Here is a 25,876-nt window from a genome sequence, read left to right on the forward strand (position 1 = left end):
ATGGATAAGAGAATTGGCCAGGACTCTTGCTTCAGAAAGAAAGAGGCAATGCAAGGCTAACTCAAAAGCAGTGAGCAACATGCCGTAGCGATTTTTTTTCCTTTTCAGATCCTGTCAAAACGGAAGCAGCTGCCTGGGCAAACACCATCCTTTTAACATGGTTAAACCATGGATGAATGTCCCTCTTCCCATCTTCCCCAGAGATCTGAGTTGTAAAGATTCTTCAGTCTTGCATCAGTGAGATAAGGAAGCTGTGTCTGTGTGGAATGAATAAGTCATGTGTGTGCTGTTAAACTGCTTTCTGGGATATAACTTCACCAATGGCTGCCTTCCTGACAGCGAGGAATCTTTCACCTGATTTTAGCCAAATCCTCAGACAAATAATACAGGTCAGTTTTGAATTGAACATCAGGCTGATCTACATTGACCGATTTCAAAAGACAACTCAACCCCATTGTTATCTGAAATACACGGGAGGGGGAAAGCAGGGATTATTTTACCTGTAATGAAGTTGGAGGCAAATGACATCACCCATCGGACAGTTCTTTTCCAGAGCAGAGCATCTCATTGCTTTCCAGGTTATTTAGACTCTTTCCGACAAAGGCTTTTTAGGCCCTTACGTAGCAAAGTGTCAATGGTGCATGCAGTGAGGGCAACAGGGCACCTGGGACTTTCATGAACAATAGGATGGACACTTGGGGCGTAATCGTCCCAGAAGTGCACTAAGTGCGGTAGCAGGCGGTTAAAATTACATTTTACCCATCGGCCGCAATGGTGGATTTTCACGCCGGATCGTCCCAAACCCACTGCATTACTTATGCATTCCCAGGAAACACGCCGTTTCTATGGCGGGCATTTGCCCGTGGTGTGGCGCCATCACCTTGCCGCTTCATCACGCCGAGCGCCATATTTAAAGTCCAGCCATTTTCACATATCTCAGTGCTTCCAGCGCTCGATGACTGTGGGAAGATACCCATGAAGAGCAAAAAGGACTGCAGCCCCCAGATTTAATGACATGTCACTGGGATGCCATTTGGACGCTATTTGGATGTGGAGGTTGGCTGTGATGTTCTCTATCCCCTCTCTGGCAGCAGGACGGGAAGCGGCATTACCAATCCAGGCAGTGCCAATGCTGTACAGAAGAGGTTGGCCACCTAATGCAGATAGAGGGTGAATGCTCTCATCCATGCAGCCAGGGTAAGGCAACCATCTCATCACTCTAAACTCACACACTCAAGCCCATCACACATTCACTGGCATCTCACTCACTGCCAGCTCAAGGGACATCACCGCCCGTTCTCACACAGACACCCTCACATGTCCATCTGGCCTCATCTCCTCTGGAGACTGCCTCCTCAGCCCTCACCACTTGCACAGATCCCCACCCTGGGATACCCTCCTTCCCCAGTACAGCCCTCACCCTGCAGCCTCTTCCCTTGCCTGAGGCCAGTTCTCCCCCTTCCCCAAGCAAGACTTGCCCTGCAGCCATTGAAAAGCATATATGGCTGTTCTGGTAGGTAGAGATCTACCCGTGAGCCCCCGAAAACTGATGTGGCGCTGTCTGTGAAGCCGGGCGCTGATGACTGCGAGCGCTGCCCGAAGCAAGGTAGGCAAACAAAGCTTGAAGTCCTGAGCAAAGTGCAGCCTGCCGGGTGCACGTCACTTATGTGCTGTTGTGAAACGTGTTGGCGTGTTTTCCTGTCGACGTGGGCAGACGATTCAGCAGGGGGGGTGGGGAGGCAAATGAATCCAGCGGGCTAGATGGATGACATGTTGATGTATTACAAAGGGATTCTTGGCGGGGAATGCGGCTTGCCATCGGCAGGTGAGCGGACGATTGTAAACCGGTTTCATGGCGTCGTGAAGCCGATTTTTGGCCTTCTCACCATCTTGTCCACTCACACCACCGAACACATCCGACACAGAAAATCCCAGCCTGTATCTGCTTAACCAAGGACATTTAAGGATTGAGAATTGAGCAAAGAAAGTATGCGGGTGAATTCAGTGTCAAAAAGAGAAAAAATATGAAAGAAAGATTGGATTGAGGTAGCGAAAAATAGACAGGAAAAGTAAGAAAAATGATTTAAAATGCAAAATTTGATATTTTTGAAATCTCCTTTTTAAAAAACAATTCACAACCTGAAGGAATGAGACTCCTCCCATTTAATTGTTCATTTTCTGGGCATGACAGATTGATTGGCAGTCATTAATAATTGTCATATCATTAAAAAGGTGCTTACACTGCTAGTTACTAGACTTAACTTTCTATTGCAAATTTAATGGGCAATTAATGTACGAAAACAACACCTTCATGAAACTCATGAGAATTAACGTTAAGGTCGAGATGCCATTTTCAGGGAGCTGATGGTGGAGCAGCATTGAGCAGCCAGCCACATATGGCAGATTGCAGTCTTCTCCTTGTGACAAGACTCTGGCTGATTGGTGCATTAATAATGGTGTGTGTCAGTCAGACATGGTTCTCTTGTTCAGGAAATTTTATCAAACCATCTTTTGCTTTGCAACGGGGAGGTGATGGCATAGTGGTATTGTCGCTGGACTGGTAATCCAGAGACCCAGGGCAATGTTCTAGGGACACGGGTTTAAATCCCACCACAGCAGATGGTGGAATTTGAATTCAATAAAAATCTGGAATTAAAAGTCTAATGATGACCATGAAACCGTTGTCAATTGTTGTAAAAACCCATCTGGTTCACTAATGCCCTTTAGGGAAGGAAATCTGCCATCCTTACCTGGTCTGGCCTACATGTGACTCCAGATCCACAGCAACGTGGTTAACTCTTAAATACCCTCTGAAATGGCCTAGCAAACCACTCAGCTGTATCAAACCACTACAAAGTCACAAAAAAGGAATAAAATCGGACGGACCACCCGGTATCAACTTAGACACCAGAAACAGCAACAGCAAGTTCAGCCCTATCGGCCCTGCAAAGTCCTCCTTACTAACATCTGGGAGCTAGTGCCATTACCATCACTGAAACCCCACTATCAACATCCTGGGGGATGCCATTGACCAGAAACTGAACTGGACTAGCCATATAAATACTGTGGCTACAAAAGCAGGTCAGAGGCTAGGAATCCTGCGACAAGTAACTCACCTCCTGACTCCCCAAAGCTTGTCCACAATCTGGAAGGCACAAGCCAGGAGTGAGATGAAATACTCCCCACTTGCCTGGATGACTGCAGCTCCCACAACATACAAGAAGCTGGACACCGTCCAGGACAAAGCAGCCCCGCTTGATTGGCACCACATCCACAAACATTCACTCCCTACACCACTGATGCACAGTGGCAGCAGTGTGTACCACCTACAAGATGCACTGCAGGAATTCACCAAGGCTCCTTAGACAGCACCTTCCAAACCCATGACCACTACCATCTAGAAGGAAAAGGGCTGCAGATAAATGGGAACACCACCACCTGGAAGTTCCCCTCCAAGTCACTCACCATCCTGACTTGGAAATATATTGCTGTTCCTTCACTGTCACTGTGTCAAAATCCTGGAACTCCCTCCCTAACAGCACTGTGGTTGTACCTGCACCACATGGGCTGCAGCAGTTCAAGAAGGCAGCTCACCACCACCTTCTCAAGGGCAACTAGGAATGGGCAATAAATGCTGACCCAGCCTGCGAAGCCCACATTCCATGAATGAATTTTTTTAAATTGTGGACGATAATTTGCTATCTTAGTATTTGATGAATTTAAATGAGACTCAGTACCTCTCTAAATTCCAGGATTTAACACAATGCATTTCCTTTTTCTTAGCCACAACATGAATAAGGAGCAAGCAGGTATCCAGTTAGCTCCACAAGTGAGAAGACCTGTATAACCCACCAGCATTTAATTCATGAGTGGGTTGCAGAGGTCTTTCTCACAGGTAATAACTTAGAGCAGATTTGTTGCAATAGTCTATTCACAATGTCATTGGGATGCACAGAGGTGGCTAGCAGCTCGAATTTACATTTAATATATGTAATGAAATTGACCTGAAATTGAAACGTGGATAGTTGTAAAAAGGGCTAGTGCAGCCTTAAGTATATCTGTTCATTCTTGTACTGTGTGCTGCTAGTAGTCTTTGATGCACATTCAAAATAGGAACATGGAAATAGGAACAGTATCAGGTCATTTGGCCCCTCGAGCTTGCTCCGCAATTCAACTAGATCATGACTGACCTTCTACCTTAATGCCATTTTCCTGTACTATCCCCATTTCCCTCGATATCTTTAATATCTAGAAACCTATCGATCCCTGTCTCAAACATACTCAATGACTGAGCCTCCACAGTCCTCTGAGGTAGAGAATTCCAAAGACTCACCACCCTCTGAGTGAAGAAATTCCTCCTCATCTCAGTCAGAATGGCCAAGCTCTTATTCTGAAACTGTGTTCCCTGGTTCTAGCCCCCTCAGTCAGGGGAAACATCCTTCCTGCATCTACCCTATCGAGCCCTGTAAGAGTTTTGTATGTTTCAATCAGATCATCTCTCATTCTTCTAAACTCTAGAGAACATAGGCCCAGTCTCCGCATAGGACAATTCCAGCATTGCAAGGATCACTTTGTCTTCCCAATTGCTTGCTGCACATGCATGTGTACTTTCAGTGACTTATAAACAAGCACACCCAGACCCCATTGGATATCAACACTTCTCAATCTCTCACCATTTAAGAAATACTCTGCATTTCTGTAACTGTACATCTTTCTACATTATATTCCATCTGCCATGTTCTTGCCCTCTCCCTTAGCCTGCTTAAATCCCCTTGAAGTCTCTCTGCATCCTCCTCACAACTCACATTCCCACCTAGTTTTGTGTCATCAGCGAACTTGGTTCCCACATCCAAATCATTGATATAGATTGTAAATTGCTGGGCCCAAACACTGATTGTTACGGTGCCCCACTAGTCACAGTCTGCCAACCCAAGAATGACCTGTTTATTCCTACTCTCTGTTTTCTGTCCATTAGCCAATTCTCAATGCAAGGCAGTATATTACCCCCCAATCCCAAGTGCTCCAATTTTGCTCACTAACCTCCTGTGTGGAACTTTATCAAAAGCCTTCCGAATATTGATAGATTTTTTTTTAAAGTTTCAAACTGATTTGGAACTTCACATCTGGAAAACAAGGAAGCTAAGGGCATGTTCCCGACGACTTTAGACAGTGTGGGATCTTGAGTTACATGCTACATTTAGCCTAAGGCTATAAGCTACATTGGATCCAATTTATAATAGTTTATGAATTGGCTGACTAACATAATTGAGTTCTGATGAAGAGTCATACGGACTCGAAACGTTAACTCTGTCTTCCTCTCCACAGATACTGTCAGGCCTGCTGAGATTTCCAGCAATTTTTGTTTTTGTTTCAGATTTCCAGCATCCGCAGTATTTTGCTTTTAACAAATTAATTTGCTGCAATTAAGAGTGCTTTGCATAATTCTGGTCACAACATTACAAAAGGGATACAAAGGTATTAGTGAAGGTGCAAAAAAATTTAAAAGAGTGAAATCAGAGATGAAAAGTTATAACCGTCAACAAAGACTGAACAAGCTGGGCTCCTTTCTCTAGAAAAGAGAAGGCTGAGAGGTGACCTGATAGAGGTCCTGAAAATTGTGAAGGTGTTTAATGTGATAGACGTAGTAAAGCTGTTTCCACTCATGGGGAAGTTAAAAATTAAAGCTCCTAAATATAAGATAATCACTAATAAATCCAGTAAGAGACTCAAGAGAAACTTCTTTGCCCAGGGAGTGGTTAGATTGTGGAACTCACTACCATACTTTGTTGTTGCAGCAAACACCATTGATGCATTGAAGAGGAAGCTAGATGAGTACATGAGTGAGAAAGGAATAGAAAGCTGTGCTGATAGGGTGAGATGATGTAGGGTGGGAGGACACTTATGTGAAGAAAAAAACACCGATAGAGACCAGTTGGGCAGAATGGCCTGTTTCTGTGCTGTAAATTCTATGTCATTCTATAAAACTGACTAAAGCCTTTCCTGGCACATCATGGTGGGGAAGGATGGGCTGAATTTTCACTCTCAAGTCAGGAAAATTCCCGACTCCACAAACCCGACTCGGGAGAAAGTGCCCCAGGTATTTGGATTCTGCATTCTGGGGAAGAGGGTGTGTTGCGGGAAGGCGCGGGTGTTAATGGAAGTAGGGCCTGCTGCCCTGGGAAACAGTGCAGAGGGAACCACAGAGGCTGCAGGCGCTGAGGCAGGCTGTTTAAAAGGCCCATGTCTCAGGGACATACCACTTGTTTTCACCTGCTGGTCCAATCCAACTATCCCATCAAGGCACACACAGCAAGTTGGTTCATGTGTGTCTGTGGAACATTTTCCATCAAGTCCTTCCTAGGTCAGGAGAAGATCTGTGTTTTCACTCATAGATGCCAGATGTGTGTAGTTTCCCATCAGGGACTGGTTTGACATGCAAGGCAATTTGGAAAACCTAGGGATAATGCTGGGACTTCAGGGAGAGCTGACACCCTTGCATTGTAACCAGTCACAGTCTTCCTGCATAGCTGGAACTTCATTTGGAATGTTCCCCTTGACAGCATCTCCATAGTGGCTGAAAATAATCTTACAGGATAGGGTTATTGTCTACCCTGTGCACAGGGAATCAGTTGCTGGGCAGATGAATAAGGTGTGAAGTCCTTTTGGCTCAGGTCTTAATCCTGCTTGTACTGACCCAGGATGTCACTATCTCATTGCTGTTTGTGAGAGGTAACGATGTGCTATTTGGCTGCCGTGTTTCCTCCATTACAACAGTGACTATACTTTAAATGTACTTCACTGGATGTGAAGCACTTTGGTACACCCCAAACTCACCAAAGGAGCAAGTTCTTTCATACATAACTGCGCTGAGGCTCCAGAGCAACAGCAAATTCTGTGGTTGTAGCTATAAAGAGGGTTATGATTGATGATGAAAGGGTGGCCAACTTGGGAGCCATCTTGGGGAAGCCATGGATGGTCACTGCCGCCAACATCCCATTTGCATCCTGACCCTTGGAAAAGGCCATGCTTAGCCTCCCATTTTAAAAAATTAATCTGGGTGTACAGGGAGAACTCTGGCCAGCTGGAGAAATCAAAATAAAGATGGCTGCCCTCACACTGGGCAGCTCCCCACACAAGGCCACCTGAGCCTGGAAGTTATGCCATGGAGGTCAGGAAGGCAATTTACTGGTTTACCCTATGCCCGCATGACCATCCATGGAAACGGGACTTCCTAAGCGGCGCAACAGGAGTCTCTGCCTAGAAAAACGTAAAAGGTTGTGAAAACAGAGAACGCATCGCCGTGCCAGTTGCCAAGGTGATGCAATCGCAGAAATCTAGATCCAGTAAATTAGCATCAAATACCATCAACATCCTGGGAGTTACCATTGACCAGAATCTTAACTGGACCAGCCATATAAATATTGTGGCTACAAGAGCAGGTCAGAGGCTGGGAATTCAACGGCAAGTAACTGACTCCCCAAAGCCTGTCCACTATCTACAAGGCACAAGTCAGGAGTGTGATGGAATACTCCCCACTTGCCTGGATGAGTGCAGCTCCAGCAACACTCAAGAAGCTCGACACCATCCAGGACGAGGCAGCCCGCTTGATTGGCACCCCATGCATCACCTTAAAAATGCACCCCCTCCACCACTGGTACACAGTGGCAGCCACTTGTGCCATCTATAAGCTGCGCAACAGCAACTCACCATTGCTCCTTTGACAGCACCTTCCAAACCCATGACATCTACCACCTAGAAGGACAAGGGCAACAGACACATGGGAAAACCACCATCTGCAAGTTCCCCTCCAAGTCACTCACCATCCTGACTTGAAAATATATCACCATTCCTTCACTGTCGCTGGGTCAAAAACTTGGAACTCCCTCCCTAATAACACTGTGGCTCTACTTGCACTGGATGCACTGCAGCAGTTCAAGAATGCGGCTTACTATCACCTTCTGAAGGGTAATTAGGGATGGGCACCAAATGCTGGCCTAGCCAGTGACAGCCACATCCCAAGAATGAACAAAAAAATATTGGACAATAGCACAGTAGGGAATGCCAGAGTGCAACAGAGCTTAGTTGGGTCAGGGTAGGCTACTCTTTGGCTCTGGTGTTTGCTCCAATTAAGCTTTTTAAGTAGAAGCTGAGAACACTGGATAATGGGACTCGTGATGTTTGGTGCTGGTGTACACAGTCACAGTCTGATGCAGTTCTGTCTAGTGGCCAGGCTAACTGGTGTGGACATGAACAGTAAGATGGCCTGTGGTGCTGAAGCATTAAAAGGCTTATCATTGTGGATATAGGGCTGAGTGAACAGTCAAACTTACATCACTGTAAAGGCATTGATCGTGTATATTGATGATCTGCTGGCATGCAGTGGATGTAAGGGATTCTTTTTAGGTCAAATAGAATAGGGGGTGGGTGGGTTCTGATCCTTTTCAGACTCGCTCCTTGAGCTTTGTGTTTGTGTGGTCTGGCCCCAATGAATCAAAAAAGCTCCCGCTCTGCTTGAATCCTTGTTTTGTCTCGACAGTTCCAATGTATCAGCTTTAGCTCAAATGAACGGCGTGCCTGCTGCTGACTGAATGAGCTGTGTGTGTGTGTGTGTGTGTGTGAGCATGGAGGCTTTCTCCAGAAGGGCTCGTCTTCTCAGGCAGAACGTAGGTAAGAGAGGCTCAGTTTGTCTGGTGAAGCACCCCCCGTTTGCCATTGCGTGCAGCAGCCGAGTGATTACTGCCGCTGCACGGGAACGTGCCCTGCCACTTGGCTGTAATGGGATTAGGAGGAGAGAGAAAAGCAAGCAAAATGGACTGAACCATCCCACGAGCTGAAAAGGGGTGGCCCTGGATATGGTCGACATGCATGTCATCTTTTACCCCCAGCACTTTTTTCACTCTGCCCTTCACCCTTCAGCATGAATAGCTTTTCAACATCACCAGTGTGACTAAATTGCAAGCTGTTGCTGGAGGAGAGGAGCAACTGTGGTGCTAAGGCATCCTTCTCCATTGCAGCAGCACATCCGGCCAGGGCCATGGGATGCTGTGTGCGGAGGAAGGCAGATGTCCACTATACGCTTCAAGCACTTTTCCGAGCAGACTGAGGAAACTTCACTGAAGCTACTTTTAACTGTGTAAGTGCCTCAGAGCGTGCCGATCCTGTCGTGTTTGAATCATCCTTGCATGTTATTTGGTGCAGGGCTGAATTGCTATGAGCTAACCTTGCCGGAAAATGCATGTATTCTGTGGTGAAATGCCTGATGTTCAAAGACAGGGCAGGGAAAGACTATGTTAAAAATCTTTCGGTTTCTGCATCAACATGCAACTGAAATAGCAATTTAAAAAAAGATCGATGTTGGGGAACAGTTTTATAGTGCATTGTTCTCAAGATGTAAAGCCATTGACTCTCTCCATAGCTTTTGTGTGGACTGTCCCTCCTGAGTTTTGATTTTAGATGCATGTTTTAACACCAGCCTCGTTTAGCAATCTGTAATTTTTGCATTTTTCATACAATGTTATAGCATAGAGCTTTCATCTGTGAGTGCATCTTAAATTTGCATTTTCACATGAAACCAGCAATTTCTCTTGTTCGTGGTTCCAATAATTTTCTTTACGAGGGATTATAAGGGATTATTTAGCTGTCTGTGGGGGAAATAGAAGCAAACAATTAAAGCCTGAAGCTGGGAGTTCAATTATGCGCATTCAGCAACAAGGCCACAATAAAAGCAAGCTGTGCAAGTGAGCAGACTTGTTTTCTGCTTTTCCATTTTGACACATTTTTGGTTCCTCACTTGTGTTCAATCTGCGCTGTCCCTGCACTGGCACCAATGCTACTTGCTTTCAATTTGGTAAGAAACTTCCTTAAATCAGGCTGAGAAAAGACTGAGCCACAATGCAGAAAGGGGAGGGGGAGGGGGTGGGCGTGTCGGCAATGGTAATGCTCCGAATTGAATTAAAGGCTAATTATTTCTTCACACCCAACCCTGCCCCATTCCCTCTCCCAACAACGCTCTTAATTCCAAGGGGCTGGCTGTCTCGGGGGACTTTGTACAAATGACTATTCGCATGATAAGAATTGCTGAATGAGGAAAGACCAAGATCCATCCAGTTCACCGTGTGCCATCCTAGTACAATGATAATGGAGCTGTTGATTCATGATGGCAATCAACCTCTATCATTAAGTCAACAGCTGACCCAGCTATGACCCCGGTGGCGGAGAATTCTGGAAACCATAGGTCCATAGTCACCATTTTTCTCCCAAGCTACACTGGCCACATGTTATTTTTCATATGTGAGCCGACACAATGAGAATTGATGGGCTGTTTGACCGTATAGGGCATCGTAAGTCCAAACGTCTTCTTGCCTGACATGTTCTCATACTTATATCCACAGACGTGTACTTTCCAGTTGGGGGCCAATGGTGTAATGGTTAAAAAGAGGAACAGTGGCTGATTCCTCTCTCCCGTCCCTAGTGTGGAAAAACGAGGTCAATTGTAACAGCCCAATTGTTGCCAATGATTGAAATAACTACCTCAGCATTAGAGGTATGAAATGAACCAGGTCAGAGACCTACCCTACGTAGTGCATTTACCTACTAAACCATCAGAGAGCAGTCATTTCCTTTTGGAAGGATAGTGAGGTGGTGGGTGACATTGAAGCACTAAAGTGCCGCATTATGAGATGCAGAAACTATAACAGATGCAGCTTTTTGCGCTGTTTTATATTAGAAAGTGCAGTATTGTTGATATGAGGTTTTTAGGCTGAGATATTTAGAAGTGTAACTGTAACATTCAGCACCGTTCAGAAGGGGGTCACCTTGACCTTGGCCTCTAAGGGTTAAGTAAGTATGCAGTATTGTCTGTGGACAGCTCATGTTATGTAGGACAATTGTCAACATCCTTCCATCTGCATAGAATGATGGATGGTGCAGCAAATCGAATCCTTTGGGCAATGGGTTAGCTTCACATGGTACACTTTTGCTGATGGTTGAAGAGACCAATTGGTGAGAAGCAGGTTCTGCCACACATGCCGCATGTGAAGTGGTTATCAGGTGGGCTTGTGGGTTTTTGTTTTTGGTCTTGGCGCCTGTTGCCAAGCCGCTGTAGCCACTGATTGTCGTGCTGGTGCACACTGGCTCCACAGGCGAAGTCTCCATTTTCCTCTGTTGTCAGTTAATGTCTCCCAGGTGCAAGAAGTGATGTTTAGGGCCCTCATGTCACACTTGTAAGTATCTTTGAAGTGGAGCTTTAGGCATCCTATTGGCCTTCTGGCTCCGGCTGCCTCACCATACAGAGCGTCCTCAGGGATGCTGCCCTCTTCCATCCTGAGAAGGTGCCTGAGTCAGCGAAGCAGCCTCTGCTTGATGAGTGCCAACACAGCTGGGAGCTTTGCCATTGAGAGGACTGCCCACATTCGTGATTTTGCCCTTCCATGAGATGCCCAGAAAGTACCGCAAACAGCGAGGATGAAAGTTGTTGAGCTTCATTCCTTTGATACTGTAAGTCAGCCATGCTTCACAGCCATATAACAAGGCACTGAGAGCACAGGCCCCATAAACCAGCATCTTGACCCTAAGAGTCAGTTTGATGTTATTCCATGGACGTTTCATGAGTCGGCCAAAGATGCTGGATGCTTTCCCCTTGCGTGTATTGAGTTCTGCATCAAGAGACAGATTGTCTGCCACCATGGACCGGAGGTACAGAATTTACAAGCCACTTCCAGCGGGGGTGTTAATTAGTGCGATCAATAGCTCAGCTAAATTCGCAGAGAGGAGTCAAGGATATGTTAATAGTATTGTTTATTCCCCTTGCTATGAGGTGCTGTATATATGCAAATTGCTACTACAAAAGAGGACATGATTTTTACCTGTAAATGGCTGATCCATGAGGGCGATATCCTGGGAGGAAACTAATTAATACCTCAATGTCTGTGTCATGAAAGGATTCTCTTGCCAATAAGTTCTGTGCAAGCTACTAATTTTTATTTCACTCAGTTCAGCCACGTGCCAGAGTTATGGTGGTGAGATAGAACTATTTCTAAAATTGAGGCCTATACCAATATAAAAGATCATTAAAGAACTCCATTTAAAAATGCTGAAATGGAATTCAGATTCTGATGAGTTTGGTTTTAAAATAAAAAAATAATTTGTAAGTCTAACATGGTTTTGCTTTATTAATTTTGCTTTTGTGTAATCTTAATGCTTTCAAATAAATTTGATTTATAGTTTAGCCTGACAGAGCAATATTTTCCCACCCTTTTTAAAAGGACATGGGTGTATGCCAGTGAGCCCATTTGGAACTCTTGTGTGATATCCAGTGATAAAAGGGTAATTACTAAGATCACAGCTCACTGACCCAGTCACTCCGCTCTTACCGTTCAGAGGTTCACAGGAGGTGCAGGTTTGCCTTTTTATTTCTTCATCAATATTCACAGAAAATTGTTGGGAAGAACCCAAGCTGGAAAATGTATGTGGAATTGGTCACACAATACCTGACAACAGCAGCAACTTGTACTCATATAACACCTTTAACAAAATAAAAACATTCAAATACACTTCACAGGAGCATTATAAAGCAAAGTTTGGCATCAAGGCGTGTAAAGAGATATTAGGGCAGATGACCAAAATCTTGGTCAAAGAAGGCTTTAAGGCATGTCCGAAAGGGGGAAAGAGAGGCGGAGAGGTTTAGGAAGAGAATTCCAGAGTTTAGGGCCTAGGCAGCTGAAGGTATGGCTGCTTATCGTGGAGCGATTAAAATCAGGAATGTTCAGAGGCTGGAATTAGAGAATCAGATAATTACTGAGAATTGTATAAGGGTAAGGACAGGGGGGAATGGTTGAAAATAGGTGAGGAAAAATACATCATAACTGCTGTTAAAATCTTTCTCTTGTATTTTCTGTTTTAGTGAGAACTTCCAGTCATTTCTTAGCTCTGAGTCCTTTTTGCCGTTGAGGATCTTGAATCAGGAAAGTGTGGGATGGCTGAGTGTCTTCTGCCTCCGTCCACGACTGATACTAAGGAAAAATTATGAATTCATGTCACTATTTCCCCTGTGGCAATGCTCACCTCATGTGGCTAAGAATGGATGAAGCTCACATTGCAAATGACAAGGCAATTTATTTTATTTTTCTTACTAAAGCACAGCTCTTCCTTATCCTACAGATATGAGGTCCATTAAGTTAGTTCAGCAATGGTACAGAAGAGTCTGAATTGCAGCACTGACTTCATTCACCACAGAAATTCTCTTCCAAAAGCCCTGTACCTTGCTACATCTTGCCCTAGCTACAAAAAAGCCTTTGCAAATAAATTTAATCAACTGTACCTTTGGTCATTTGCCCATGTCTCCCCTGTTTCCAGTTCAGTGTCCATCCCCCCAACCCCATGAGGCACATTGGAATACTTTGCTATGTTGGCGTAACTTGGTGTTCTGAGCTTAGCTTCAGATCCCATGTCTTCTGTGCCACATTTACTCCTTATTGCCACCACTGCAACATTGCTTACCTCCACCCGTGCCTTTGTGCTTTCATCGCTCCAAACTCACAGTCCTGTCCTTCTTCCTGTAGCCTCCACAAACTCCAATTAGTGCAAAGCATTCTAAGTAAGGTATTCTGTTTGTGCCACTTTTATCGCATTAGATTGAAGGAGCCAAAACAACAAAGCACTTTGATTGCATCGCACAGAGGCACAGGAGAGTTTGAGCCAGTCAGCTTGATGGTGGACATGTTTATGGTTTTTTTTATTCATTCACGGGATGTGGGCTTCACTGGCTGGGCCAGCATTTATTGCCCATCCCTAATTGCCTTTGAGAAGATGGTGGTGAGCTGCCTTCTTGTACCGCTGCAGTCCATGAGGTGTAGATACATCCACAGTGCTGTTAGGAAGGGAGTTCCTGGATTTTGACCCAATGACAGTGAAGGAACGGCGGTATATTTCCCAGTCAGGATGGTGAGTGGCTTGGAGGGGAACTTGGAGGTGGTGCTGTTCCTAAGTGTCTGCTGCCCTTGTCCTTCTAGATGGTAGTGGTTGTGGGTTTAGTAGGTACTGTCGAGGGAGGCTTCATGAGTTCCTGCTGTACATCTCGTAGATGTAGATGCTGCCACTGTGCGTCGGTGGTGGAGGGAGTGAATGTTTGCAGATGGGGTGCCAATTAAGCGGGCAGCTTTGTCCTGGATGGTGTCAAGCTTCTTGAGTGTTGTTGAAGCTGCACTCATCCAGGCAAGTGGAGAGTATTCCATCATTCTCCTGACTTGTACCGTGTAGATTGTGGTCAGGCTTTGTGGAGTCAGGAGGTGAGTTACTTGCCACAGAATTCCTACGCTTTGATCTGCTCTTGTAGCCACTGTATTTATATATGGCTGAATTTATAAGAGGTTGCTACTGAATTTGCTTTGACCATAAAAGTGTCACAGGAAAACATCATGAGAAGCTGTGTCCACCTCCAGCTCTGAAACATGGGAACCTATCAAACAAACTGTTGGATTTTCCAGGCATCCTTAACATTGTGGGCTCTTTAGGTTTATCAATAGGTCCTGGGAGAACGATGCCCAGTTGGTCTCACTGTGCCTGAGGATGTGTTTTGGAGGTCAACGATTTCCAATCCTGTTGCTACAAACAAGAGAGTTTGGTTATGCATTCTGCCTTTAAAGAAGACCCAACATTCACAGTCCAGGACATTCATGAGGGATGGAGAGGTAGCAGAGGGCTGCTATATCTAAAATCAACTATACTTAACCTGCGTCAAAGCCTCCAGTGGAAGAGAGGATAAGGAAAGAAACCCAAGATAAAACAGCACTGAGGTCACCCAGAATGGCATCCTTGTTGGTCCCAAAAATATTACAAAATTCTTCTTGAAATTAATCCATGGCAACCACATCTACAGTAAGCGTCTGCAGCTTGAGGAACTTCAGGTCCACATTGGTGACCTGGCATCTGAGCTTCAGACACTGTGATGCATCAGGTAGGGGGAAGATTACCTGGATACGTTGTTCCAGGAGGCAGTCACACTCCTTAGGCTAGGTGCTTTTGGTTTGGTCAGAATTCAGGGACAGGAGACTGTGCCTGTGAGTGAGGCAGATATGAGAACCCAGAAGGTAGCAATGGAGGAACTCAGCTCTTGAAATTGTCCAATAGGCTCGAGGTTCTTGCAGCTTGTGTGGATGAGAGTGGAGATTGCAGGGAGGATGAGCGAACTGACCATGGAACATTGGTGCAGGGAGCCATTCAAGTGGGAGGGGTAAAACGGAATGTACTTGTAGCAGTGGGCAGTATAGTTAGGTCCTCTTCAGCTGAGAACGTGATCCCGAAGGCTGTGTTGCCTGCCCATTGCCATAGTTAAGGTCATCTCTTCCGGGCTGGAGAGGAACTTGGAGTGGGAGGGGAAGAATCCAGTTGTCGTGGTCCACATGGGTGCCAACAACATAAGTCGGACTAAGAAAGATGTTCTGCCGAGGGATTATGAGCAGTTGGGGCTAAATTTAAACGTTGAACCACAAAGGTAATAATTTATGGATTACTACTTGAGCCACAAGCAAATTGGCATAGGGTAAATAAGAACCAGAAAATTGAATGCATGGCTGAACGATTGGTGTGAGAGAATCATGGGGCACTGGCACCAGTACTGGGGAAAGAGGGAGATGTGCCATTGGTATGGCCTTCATCGGAACCCCGCTGGGACCAGTGTCCTGCCAAGTCGTGTATGTAGGAGGGTGCTTGTGAGGGGAAATTTAGGAAGTTAAAGAGAAATTATGAGGCAATAGTGCAGGGTAGAGAAATGGTAATGGAGAAATGGTGTTTCCCCCGACATTGGCATTTTCATACGAATTGTCCTGATGAGTGTAAGACAAAAAGCTTTGACAAAAAAGTCTCTTTTTTCAGCAAACACAAGGTCCGTACTATCAAACTGTTAGAAAAGATAATGGTGTGACAGGAAGGGAGAGAGCGTACAAACATGAAATTGCACTAGCAATATGGTCAGAGTAGGGAAAAATGGCTTTAAATTAACAGAGGGGGAGGAGGGTTCTGGTAAAGGGAGATTTAGAAATCCAAAGATAAAGGTTGAGACCATTAAAAGTATATCGACGTGGGTAAAGACAAGCTGAGTGGGATAGGAAGGAACGGAGAGTTTAATAGTAATAATGCATCAGAGAGTAAGGACGATATAGGGAATATTAGTAAAAAATTAAAATTGAAGTCATTTTATCTGAATGTGCAGAGCATCTGCAATAAGATAGATGAACTGGTGGCACAGATAGAGATAAATGATTTAGATCTAATCGCCATTGCAGAGACATGGTTAGGGTGACCAAGGCTGGGAAATAAATATTCCAGAGTACAGAACATTTCAAAAAGACAGCCAGCATTGAAAAGGAGGAGAAATAGCCCTGATAATAAAGGATGACATAGGTTATTAATCAGAAAGGATTTTGGCTCAGAGAATCAGGAAGTAGGATGGAGATTCGGAATAGTGAGGGTCAGGAAACACTGGTGGGAGTAGGTTAAAACCCAGTTGCACAGAGCATTAAACAAGAAATCTGTAACAAAGACAGTGTAATAGATGAGGGAGACTTTAATCTTCAGATAGACTGGACCGGTCAAATTGGAAAAGGTGGTTTGGAAGGTGAGTTTGTCGAATCTTTTTGTGCCTAAAGCAATATGTTGTGGAACCAACTAGGGATAAAGCCATTTTAGATGTAGTATTGTGCAAAGAGATGGGGTTAATTAGTAATGTCATAGTAAAAGATCCACTGGGAAATAGTGATCACAATACCATTGAATTCCATGTTAAGTTGAAAATGTCATACTCCAGTTCCTGACAAGGATCTTGAACTTATGCAAAGCCAATTACACATGTATGAGGGAAGAATGGGCTAAAGCTGATTGGATAAATAGCATAGAAGGTATAGCAGTAAACAAGCAGTGGGAAACATTTAAAGAAACAATTCAAATGCTGCCCAGAAATGTATTCCATTGAAAAACAAAAATTCAGGGAGAAAGGTCATTGTTGGATTACTAAGGAGGTTAGGGATAGCATTAGATTAAATGAAGAGGCTTATAATGTTGTAAGAATAATACTAAGCCTGAGGATTGGAAGTGTTTTCGAAACCAGCAAATGGCCACCAAAAAGTTACTAAAAAGGAAAAGAATAGAATATGAGAGCAAACTAGCCAAGTTTATAAAAACAGATTGTCAGAGCTTTTACAGTATATAAAAAGGAAGAGAGTGACTAAAGTACATGTTGGTCCCTTAGAATCAGAGACAAGAGAAATTATCATGATGAATGAGGAAATGGCAGAGATTTTGACAAATATTTTGTGGATGTCTTCACAGTAGAAGGTACAAGTTACTGACCAGAAATAGCGGATAACTTAGAGACTAATAAGAGTGAAGAAATTAAGGTAATTAATATCAGCAGAGAAAAAGTGCTGGAGAAACTCAAATCTCGAGGGCCTGATGTTACTACATCCTAGGTTTTAAAAGAGATAGCTGCAGAGATAATGGATGAGCTGGCTATGATTTTCCAAAATTCTCTAGATTTAGATTGTTAGGAAATGTAACACCACTATTCAAGAAAGGATAAAGAGAGAAAACATGGAACCAAAAGCCACTTAGTCTGACATTAATCATCGGGAAAGTGCTTGGAATCTATTCTTAAGGAAGGCTTAACAATACACTTAGAAAAGCAGAGCATGATTAGAACAAGTCAACCTGGATTTACAAAATGGAAATCATGTTTGACAAATTTATTAGTCTTTTGAGGATGCAAATAGCAAGGTAGATAAAGGGGAACCAATAAATGTCGTCTACTCGGATTGCCAATAGGCATTCGATATGGTGCTACACGCAAGATTAATGCACAAGATAAGGGCTCATGGAGTTGGGGGTGATATATTACCATGGATAGAGGATAGGTAAACAGACAGGAAACAGAGTCGGAATAAATGGAACATTTTCAAGTTGGCAGGCTGTGACTAGTGGAGTGCCGCAAGGATCAGTGCTGGAGCCTCAGCTATTTACAATCTATATTAATAACTTAGGCAAAGAAAGAGAGAGTAATGTATCTGAGTTTACTGACGATACAAAGCCAGGTGGGAATGCAAGGAGGAGGAGGATACGAGGAGGCTGCAAAGGGATGTAGACATGTTAAGTGAATGGGCAACAAGGTTGCAGATGGAGTATAATATGGGGAAGTATGAGGTTATTCACTTTGGTTCTAAGAATGAAAAAGCAGAGTATTTTTAAAAGGTGTGAAACTTACAAAAGCTGATGTTCAGGGAAACTTGGGTGCACTCATACATGGAACACAAAAAGTTAGCTTGCAGGTACACCAAGCAATTAGGAAAGCAAATGACATGTTGGCCTTTATTGCAGGGGTATTGGCATACAAGAAGAAAGAAGTCTTCTTACAGTTGTACAGAGCTTTGGTGAGACCACACCTGGAACATTGTATGCAATTTTGTCTCCATTTTTAAGGAAAGATATACTTGCACTGGAGATATTACAGCAAAGGTTCACTAGATTGGTCCCTGGGATGCTAGGGTTGTCCTATGATGAGAGGGAGGCTGAGTAAGTTGGGTCAATATTCTCTGGGGTTTAGAAGAATGAGAGACAAACATACGAATTAGGAGCAGGAATAGGCCACTTGGCCCCTCGAGCCTGCTCCACTATTCAGTAAGATCATGGCTGATCTGATTGTAACCTCCCGCCTACACCTAATAACATTTCATCCCCTTGTTTATCAAGAATCTATCTAGCTATGCCTTAAAAGTATTTAAAGGCTCTGCTGCCACTGCCTATTGAGGAAGGGAGTTCCAAAGGTTCATGACCCTCTGAGAGAAAAAAATTCTCCTCAGCTCTGTCTTAAATGGGTGACCCCTTATTTTAAAGTGACCCCTAGTCCTAGACTCTCTTACAAGAGGAAACAACCTTTCCACACCCACCTTGTCAAGACCCCTCAGCATGTTATATGTTTCAATAAAGTCGCCTCTTACTCTTCTAAGCTCCGGTTGATACAAGCCTAGCTTAGCCAACCTTTCCGCATATACAACCCGCCCATTCCTGGTATTGGTCTAGTAAACCTTCTCTGAACTGCTTCCATTGCATTTATATCCTTCCTTAAATAAGGAAACCAATACTGGGCACAGTACTCCAGATGCGGTCTCATCAATGCCCCGTATAAACAAAGCATAACCTCTCTACTTTTGTATTCAATTCCCCTCACAATAAACAGTAACATTCTATTAGCTTTCCTAATACTTGCTGTACCTGCATATTATCGTTTTGAGATTCATGCACTAGGACACCCAGATCCCTCTGCATCTCAGAGCTCTGCAATCTCTCACCATTTAGATAATATGCTTCTTTTTAATTCTTCCTGCCAGGATGGACAATTTCACATTTGCCCACATTATACTCCATTTGCTATACCCTTGCCCACTTAATCTATCTATATTCCTTTGTAGTCTCCTACCTTAGGTGATTTAATTGAAACATACAAGATTATGAAGGGACTTGACAGAGTATATACTGAGATGTTGTTTCCCTGGTTGGGAATCTAGAACAAGGGGGCACAGTTTCAGGGTGAGGGTCCGATCATTTAGGACTGCAATGGGGAGAAATTTCTGAAGAGCATTGTGGATGCTCCATCATTGCCTAGGCTGAGATAGACAGGGAATCAAGGGATATGGGAAGTGGGAGGGAAAGTGGAGTTGAAATCCAATATCTGACATGGGAAGGTGGTGGTGTAGTGGTATTGTTAGTGGACTGGTAATCCAGAGACCATGGGAATGTTTGAAACCCACCATAGCCAATAAAAATCTGTGGAATTTAAAAAAGTCTAATAATGATCATGAAACAATTGTTGTAAAAACCCATCTGGTTCACTAATGTCCTTTAGGGAAGGAAATCTACAAGTGATTCCAGACCCACAGCAATGTGGTTGCCCTTTTCAATGCCCTCTGAATAAGGACAATTCGGGCAATAAATGCCTGCATCCCATGAATGAATGAAAAAAATGATCATATTGAGTGACTGAGGAGGCTCGACAGGCTGTATAGTGTATTTCTTATGTTAAGTTGTGTAAGAACCTATGGAAAAACAGCTAAAAATCCAACGGTCATTATGACTCACAAGGAAGTGATAAAGGGCTAAAATTGTTGTGTAATTATTAACATAAAGAAGTCAGTGTCTGTAGACTTCTAATCCTACTTACCCTTATTGAAAGCTACCACTTTCTGTAAAACATTTTATAGTGTGACTTAGCTCAGCCAGTGTATGCAGTAATCTGGATAAAACCCTCTGTAAATGCTAGCTTGAATTTATTGGTGCTTTTAGTTTGCTTTAATAGATATGATGTTGGTTCAAAACTGCCTTTGGAACTACTTGCTAAGATTTAGTGCAGTACAGGTTAATGGGGTGTAGGATCGATCGCATTTCACAGTTACTTTCCAACAATGGGATCAAGTCACTGACGATCCAAATTCCGCGACAGATATTTTTAACAGGTTTCACCACAGAGAGTTTCTGTTATAATGTATTGAATAGCTCTTTTAATGCATCGAAACACAAATCAAAAGAAATAGCAATTCAGTATACTGTTCTTGTGAGAACGGTAAATTAGCACAAGGGAATATTCCTATATCGTAGGAGAGGATCAGAAGATTGGAAATTTTATATGTAGAATAATGCACTCAACACACAAACAATTCCACTCCCTCATGCAATGCAGGCAAAGCAACTCACATATAAATAATCACAATGAGTTGAGTACAGTTGACTATTGTTGCGTCATAACCAAAGTTGTGGGTAACTGCAGCACAGTTGTACTTTTTATACCGCAGTTATACCATTTTATCAGGCAATTAAAACATAATCTACAAAAAAAAGAGCATTTTTGAGTTCTGCAATAGGCAAAATGTTGTCTATGACTAACTGCTGTGACATCTGGAATCTGGGTGGATAACTGGAATTGGCAAGAAAGTTAATGATCAGGCAGTGAAGTGGGGATGTGTATGAGATTGATTTGTGATGAAGAAACTGAGAAGAGAGTGAGGAATCACAAGGAAAGACATAAAGCGGAATCCGCTGTGTGGAAATTGCGAGGAAAGAAGGACGAGCATAGAGGAGAGACTAAGGCAGTGGAGGGCCTGCTTAAAATCACTGGCAAATGTGTTGTAAGAGTCACAGACGGAGAGAGAATCAGATGAAGGTGAGACTGGCTTTCACACTCGAAGGAAAGAGAAATGCAAAGAAAGAAAGACCATAGCAAATGAGGGACTGATTAGTGTCCAGGTTTACTCAAGTTACAATTCCCTCAATGGTGAAACTGCAGCAACTACAAGAATTATCATTCAAAGAACAAAGATAGAGCTAAAATAGGAAAAATGTTTCATTTTGCTTTTGGTTTTTACTTCACAGTGTAGTTATTTTAAGGTTTTTTTTATTTACATTGAGTCACCGCGATGTCAACTGAGGGCCAACGTTGTGCTTGAGAGACATAGATTGGGCTGTTCCACATCTGGTGCAGGGCTATTTTACAATGCTTCACTCCCAATATGTAGCCTCAATAGCAGGTTGACAGACTGGAGATAGGGCTATAATATCTCAGGGCCAGTTCAACAACCAAAGTTCCCATCTAGTGAGGCTCCATGTCAGGACTGAAGTTTCACAGTGTTCACTAATGAAAAGAAATACTGCCAAAACTTGTGTCAGAAGATTATAATCGTATGAGTATACACGCCAACATGTAGGATCCAAGAGTTAAATAAATTTTGGACTAAATCTTGCTGGACTGGGGCATCTCATTCTCCATTCATTAGACTGTCTAACAATGTCACCCAAGACAGCTTATTGGCAATCAGAAAACACAACTTATTTTGATAGGAAGCCTGTGGCAGAAAGATAGACATTTGTATCATCTGAACATTGGTGAAGTTCTTTCAGAATAACTAAATTCCAGCATTCCTCCTAACAGCAGCACTTGAAGCCACTTGAAGTAAATTTATTTAATTGGCTCATTCCAGATTTTCAAGCTTTTCCCCTCAGAATCAATTTGCATGTGGTCACAAATTGTACATAATGAGCATATGTGCTTTGACAGTTTGGAATTGCAAAAATCTCCTCCCAGTCCCAAACGTTTCCTGAGACAGTCGGCCATGCTCAATAATATGGCCAAAGGAGATTTAAGTATTGCCTAGTGTACAGGAGATGTTCCTTAATTAATCCCCTGAGAGCGTGGACTAGCATTTTAATTTATTTCCGAAATAGGACCAACGTTTGCCCTGCTCAACACTGAACAATTTAGCAGAGGGAACCTCAAACAGGCTTTAATCTATTGATTTACATATAGGGCCTAACATCTGTTAACGTGTCAGCAAGTGTGCCACAAAAAAACACTCAATCCAATATGTCTCTAGATATCTTTCAGGATTCAGGGAATTGTCCTCAGGAGTTGATACTTGTGCCCCTTTTCCAACCAGAATGGTCCAATTTCTCCTTCTACAGTTCTACAAATAGTACATTCCTGGCATTGATATTGAGCCCTTTTTTAACCTCCCAAAAATTAAATGAGCTGTTTATGAGTTCATTTTGAGTCATTTGACCTGAACCCACAAAGAACACATCTACGTGCAAAGAACATTAAAGTACAGAGAATCAATAACGGTTCACAGCTATTTGAACCCTGTCTAATGCCTCAAATCTTTTATTGTGTGTAAATTGGAAATTGTGGTTAATTTTCTTTGCAATTCTTTTTCACACAATTGTGTTGCTAGTTTAAAATTTTGAAAGTGGTTATAGACATTGAATGATGATTTAATTATGTGAGAACCAAAGTCTTATTGAGTTGTAATATTGGATCTAGAATATCTCCAATTGCTGTGGTTCAGATTGCAGACAGTTTCTCTTCCATGTACTCATTATTCAGCAATGCCATGGCTTCCCACTCAGGCCAATTGTTAAAACAGCATTCAGAGCCCAAATATTGAGAGCAGAAACTCACCAGTTACTGATGAGTGTCCTTCCTGGCTATGTAAAAGATAAGGTTAAAGCTGAAGATTGCCAGACTCGCTAAGCTACGGTGGAAGGGGAAATTTTATCAATTGGAAAATCTGATACTCTAAACTACAAAGCAATTTCAAGGTCAGTCATTCTAGTATTTCGTACTGGTGTAAAAATGCTCCAAAAGTTCTTGCAATACTGGAGTAAATGTCAGTAAAGGAAAAGATGAAAGTAACGTCAAACCTAACAGGAAATAAAAGTATTCAAAGAATCCTTTTTATTCTTTCACAGGATGTGTGCATTGCTGGCTAGACCAGCATTTATTGTCCATCCCTAATTGCCCTTGAGAAGGTGATGGTGAGCTGCCTTCTTGAACTGCTGCAGTTGATCTGGTGCAGGTACACCCACAGTGCTGTTAGGAAGGGCAATCCAGGATTTTGACTAGTAACAGTGAAAGCTCAGTGATATAGTTCTAAGTCAGGTGTGTGGCTTTGAGGGTTCCCATTCCCCTACTGCCCTTGCCCTTCCAGGTGGTAGAGGTCGTTGGTTTGGAAGGTGCTTGTGAAACAGCCTTGTGAGTTGCTGCAGTGCAACTTGTAGATGCTATGCACTGCTGCCACTGTACATCGGTGGTGGAGGGAGTGAATGTTTAGGTAAGTGGATGGGTGCCAATCAAATGGGCTGCTTTGTCCTGGATGATGTTGAGCTTCTTAAGTGTTGAAGCTGCACTCATCTAGGCAAGTAGAGAATATTCCATCACACTTGTGCCTTGTAGATGGTGGACAGGCTTTGGGGAGTCAGGAGGTGAGCTACTCGTCATGGGATTCCTGGCCTCTAACCTGCTCTTATAGCCACAGTAGTCCAGTTCAGTTTCTGGTCACTTCTGGTCAGTTTGATAGTAGGTGAAATTCAGATCTGAATCTGAAAGATAAGACTGTCCACATCTAAGTGGCTGGCAGATTTTCCCCAGACTATGAGGGTCAGAGATACCTTGAGGGATGCACTCTCTTTCCATTAGACCTGTTAATGGAAGGACAATCAAAACTGAACAGATCAGATACAGGCCCCAATAGCAAGTCTACATCATTTTAATCACAGATATTTTTAATAATCTAATATTAACTGTATAATACAATCTAGTTTATTTTGCTTCCGCCCCTCATTTTATTTGTGCCTATCCAGTATACCATTCCTGCAGTTAAGTTGGCAGTGACAGCAGCCTGTTGCTAGGCCATGAGTAACCATGCCAACCAGTAGATGTGTAAGACTGCAGCTTTGTGGCTCCTTTGATATTTTTATAACATTTTCCAGCACATTGTGTAGTATAATCCCTGTATTCATCATCCCCTTCTGATGACCTGATCAAGATATGACCAGCCTTCCAGTTTTAAGGTCTCTTTTAAAAGTCCTTGACAGTACACGTCTTTTGGGGTGTGAATGCTCATGTGAGTGATGGAGGAAATGAGAGCAGTAATTGAAATGTCCTACAGAGCGATGGATAATTCATGATGTTGAAAGGCAAAACAATTGCTTTTGCTTTCTGGAATGAATTAAAAGACCACTTAAAATGACTGAATTCTGTTCTCCCATTGATGGGACCAAATATCTCACCAGTGACTGAGTTCCAGGTGCTTTGCTACTTGTGCGAAACGCTATCGTAACTCAGTCATGGTTGTGGTGATCTTGAATTATGAGTCTTTTACACCCATGAAGGAGCAGCAGTAAGTCACTGTCACCAGGGAGAAATCCCCGATATTTTTCCGTGGCAGTTCCTAGCCATTTCCATTTGCAGCCATTGATGTAAGTAAATTGACTTGCTAAGTCCCAACCATAAAACAGACATATTTATTATTCTGTAATGGAGAAAGGGCCTCTGTTTCTCACTGAAATGCCTCAGAAATAGTCTCACACCTCAGGATCATGGTGCTTCAGTTATTTATCTATGATGGGAACTTTCTTTTAGCAAATCTCAATGATTTCATTCACCAGTTTTTGCCTTTTTTCCTTCAGAAGGCACTGACTGTTTATTTTTGGGACATGTGGCTCTACAGAACTGGAGCCCTGGTAACAAATTTGTATGATGAGAGCATAGACAGTGAAGCCGGGATTTTAAACCCCCACCCCCGCCCAGTGCGAGTGGTGCATGTGAGGGGTTAAAGTTTGAAAACCAGTTCTCAGCTCCAACCCATCGTGTTCCTAACCGCCATGATTTTAAAGACACTGGACGGAATCCGTCCCAGATTTGCACTACATGTGGTAGCGTTGGGAAAAAGGATGTTTTAACTGCCGGCCACAATGGTGGCTTTTCACATCGTATCGTCCTAATCCCACCTCATGAATCATGCATTCACGGGAAACACGCTGTTTCGATGGCAAGGGAGCTCCCATTCGCCCGTCACACTGTTACCTCACTGCTTCCTCACGCCGGACGCCATACTTAAAGTGCAGCCGTGCACACACCTCTCAGTGCTTCCAGCCCAGGACTGCTGCACAGAACACATGGCCCAAAAGGCAAGAAGACTGCAGTCCCCTGATTCAGTGAAATGTCACTGGAACGCCTTTTGGATACCATGGAGGCCCACCATGATGTCCTCTACCCCCGCTCTGGCCTCGGGAGATCCAGCAATCTCACCACTCCGGCTTGGTAGGTGATGGCAGTGGTGATCAGTGCCAATGCTGCACAGAAGAGGTTGGCCACCCAGTACAGGAAGAGGATGAATGATCTCATCCATGCCGCCAGGGTAAGGCAACCATCTCATCACTCTAAACTCTCACACTCACAAGCCCATCACACATTCACTGGCATCTCACTCACTGCCAGCTCAAGGACATCACCACTCACTCTCTCAAACACACCCTCACATCACCATCTGGCCCCATCTCCTCT

At 43.5% G+C, this 25,876-nt stretch overlaps 1 protein-coding gene across 3 annotated transcripts in view; it reads left to right on the top strand.

The window, feature by feature from the left end:
- nhsa (Nance-Horan syndrome a (congenital cataracts and dental anomalies)) overlaps positions 1 to 25,876 on the top strand; it is a 467,161-nt gene that overhangs the window by 275,245 nt on the left and 166,040 nt on the right. The window contains exon 1 of one of the 3 annotated variants that reach the window (XM_078559374.1): positions 8,796 to 9,133. The exons of the other annotated variants lie outside the window; for them this stretch is intronic. The gene's annotated coding sequence lies outside the window, so the exon portion shown is untranslated. Of the gene's footprint in view, positions 1 to 8,795; positions 9,134 to 25,876 lie in introns of those variants that run through there. 3 annotated transcript variants of the gene reach the window in all.

This window comes from Cetorhinus maximus, chromosome 16 (genome assembly GCF_964194155.1).
Source record: "Cetorhinus maximus chromosome 16, sCetMax3.hap1.1, whole genome shotgun sequence".
NCBI lineage: Eukaryota > Metazoa > Chordata > Chondrichthyes > Lamniformes > Cetorhinidae > Cetorhinus > Cetorhinus maximus.